We start from the raw sequence: 3,332 nt of genomic DNA, 5'->3' as shown, positions 1-3,332 counted from the left end.
TTTGTCTTCAAGAGAATATCAAAGCGAGAAGCGATACGATAGAAAAACCCACCGCAGCGTCATCAGGAGGGGAGGCAGGAGGCAGGCGAGGAGGTGAAAGGATTGGATAAGGGCTGAAGGGACTAGGTGATGTGTTGGGAGGGGGAGGTTAAGGTGGGAAGAGGCATGAAGCGAAGAGGGAGGACGGAGGAGGCATGTGGGCGGGGATGATGCGTGATTTGAAGAAGCAAGGATGACTACATAAAGAGCAGACTTCAAAAAATGATGGGATCAGAGGCTGAGGAAGCAACCTTGGCCGTTGCTATCGATACTATTCTCGGAGGGAAGAAAACGGGTCGAACGGGCTGTCTTTTCTTTGGTGGAATATCAAGTGGGGGACATCGCATCATGCTTTATCACACGCGTACATGAATTGCCTCCACACGCAGGGTCCATACACTGGTCGAACGGAATTTTTACCATGCCAGTCCGGAAACCGTAGCCAGCAGCTGCCTCTTGTCACAGTGGGAGTATATTATAGATAACAAATCTCTATCTTGATGTCTTTCGTGCACACCTCGTGCATACTCACAGTGGGAGTATGCTATTGACGACAGGTGTATTACTTAACGTCTTGTTGTCTTTTATGCAAATCTCGTGCATACTTAGGCTTGACGTGATATCATCGCGGAGGAAGTGTTGATGGGACTTCAATGCTTAAGTATGACAAAGTGGTTACATTGGGAGAGCGACGCGTTCTCTCAAAGATGCGTCTCCAACACGAGGCATATAGATTCCATGTACTTCTTGTCGACAACCTCACAAAATGAAGAAAAAGGAAGATGGGCAGCAATCACTTTTTGAACAGCGCGGAGAAGGCTTGCGAAGGGCGAAGCTCTGCCCTTTGTGTCTTTCACCCAATCATTTCATGGCCATGCGCGCATAAGTACTAAACTTGTCGATTGATACGCACATGATGGAACAAGCGAGACATAATTCCTTGCACACACGCTTTTCGGGCGCAAGGAAGTGGCAAGAGACCATTTCCGTTGTTCTTGTCAACATTGGAATGTTGCGTTGCACTTGTTCCTCCTATCGTTGGATTTAGATATCCGGTAGAAAACAACGCCGACCTCATGGCAAGTCGATGATACAGCTTATCTATGCATTTTAGCTGTCAGCGCAGGATTGACATTGTTGCTTGATCTTCGCTTTGAATGCTGCGTGAACGGATGCAGGGTTTGAGATTTTCGTGCATGTCTTCTTAGCCGTACGTCGTTCGGGCTTTACGAGACATAATTATTTTGAAAGGAATCTAAACCGAAGGCGTCATCGCAACATTCAAAGCTTGCCTAAAAAGGCTCTTTCGATCCTTTCTGAACGCCCAACCAAAGAAAAGCTAGCATAAATGAAGTTTCATATTGATTACTTTGTCAAAACCTGCGTTGAAGATGATAATGGTGTTGTAAAGCAAGATCATAGCGCTCAAGTATTAAGGAGAGACAGCATCGCGCTGTTGAGCAGAATAAGCAAGCTGCCAGCAAAAAAAGCCATGTAGACCACAGATTTCACCAGAACCAAAGCAATACAGCATCCATTGTCATACATCAAGGACCCAGTTTGCTTGCGGCCATGCTTCTTCGCAGGAAATTCGCAGGACTGGATTATTTCCGCTTTGGAAGTGTTCGCTCTTTAATGTTCGGCCAAGTGAATCTTGGCCCGACGGCTACTTACGCCCCTACAAACAATCGAATCTCGTCCAAGGAAGCTTTAATCTTGTCCATGCGGTCGGACAATGCCATGCATTAAATGAATTGAATCGTAATCATGTGGTGTAGACAGTTACATTTTGGAGGAGGGAATCGAATCATGATTGATGCTTGAATGTGCTGAAAGGCTCCCTGTATGGCGTTGATTATCTCCGGACAAGCGTGGAAAGATGTTGCAGAAGTCATGGATTAAGATTTAAGCCCTCCTAAACGTTGTCGTCCGAAGGAAGTGATCATCGTCGACAAGGACTTTGCAAGGATCGGGGAAATAAATTTACCCTTCCATGATATGCAATCCCGTCGCCTCGTATTGTCTTACGGTCATGAGTTCAGGCACCAGTTGTTGAGCGGTTCGTTGCTTCTAGTGACCAGGGTGTGACGAATTTGCGTCGTAATAGCATCATCCGCCATGTTTGAGTGTGACAAACGTGACTGACTTGACAGCTTGCGTGGCCTGGGGAGGCTTGGGCGTCGAGCACAGGGAATAGAGAGACTCGTTGATGCTGGAGGGGGGGTTGAGGTTGACTTGTATTCACCACCACTCATACCCTATGCGTGGTTGCCTTAAAGTCTTGAAAGGTACATCGCATACACGCAAAATAGATTTTGATCGCCTCGCACATGTCCTCTTTCATCCATTTTTGTTGGGTTCTAGGAGGCAACGGCTTGGGCGCCACAGCTCCATTATTCCCTCCACCCCGAGACTTGCGCTTCTGTATCAAACAGTTGCGCCGTGCTCTGGCTGCCAGAGGTTTCAAGTTACATACATTCTCAGGTTCTGAAACCGCTGCAGCCTCTTGGAGGGATATAGGAGGATGTTCGCCCAATTTGCTTGGATTGTTGGTAGGTGATGAGGAGGGGGGAGGAGGAAAGATGATAGATGCGGGTGAACTTTGGATTGTACACTGAGAAGGAGAGGAAACCAATGGACACGTGCTCAATGCTCATGGACATATTTATGCATGTATTTCCTTCCTTTTTGGCATGCACGGCAGTGTACGGGGCTCTGGGCGCTTTCGGCTTCGGCTGGGGGACAGGAGCGAACGATGTGGTGCGTTGGGAGGGTCTCCTTTTTCCATATATACGTAAATATATATATATATATATACACACACACATATATATATACATGTGTGCGTTTATGTATATATTCTTCTCGCATGTACTTGCCTGTGACTTGCCTTCCCTTTCTTGTCAGGGAAAGGAGTGGGAAAAGAAAAAGGCAGGAAACGTGTTGTTCGTGTGCCCTTCTCGCATATCTCTGGGGGGAGACTTTTGGGTCATCAGCATCGTACTGGCATCGCTTTTTCGTGGGGCGGCTTCATTGTGCTTCTCGATGCTTCCACACACCCGTGTCCTAGTTATTTATCCATTCAAATATCCGTTACCCCGTCCGTTTTTCCATCCAGGGCAATGCGTTTGGGACCTCGGTGGGAGCAAAGACGTTGACCATGATCCAAGCCTGTACGATTGCGGCAATTTTTGAGTTTGGAGGTGCCATGGTCTTGGGGCGGGTGTCGACGCAAACGATCGCCGGGAGCATTGCCAATCCGGAGGAGTTTCAGGATAATCCGATGATTTACG

This window comes from Nannochloropsis gaditana (assembly GCF_000240725.1).
Source record: "Nannochloropsis gaditana CCMP526 unplaced genomic scaffold scaffold476, whole genome shotgun sequence".
NCBI classification, from domain to species: Eukaryota; class Eustigmatophyceae; order Eustigmatales; family Monodopsidaceae; genus Microchloropsis; species Microchloropsis gaditana.
Note: the sequence above shows the minus strand (reverse complement) of the source record.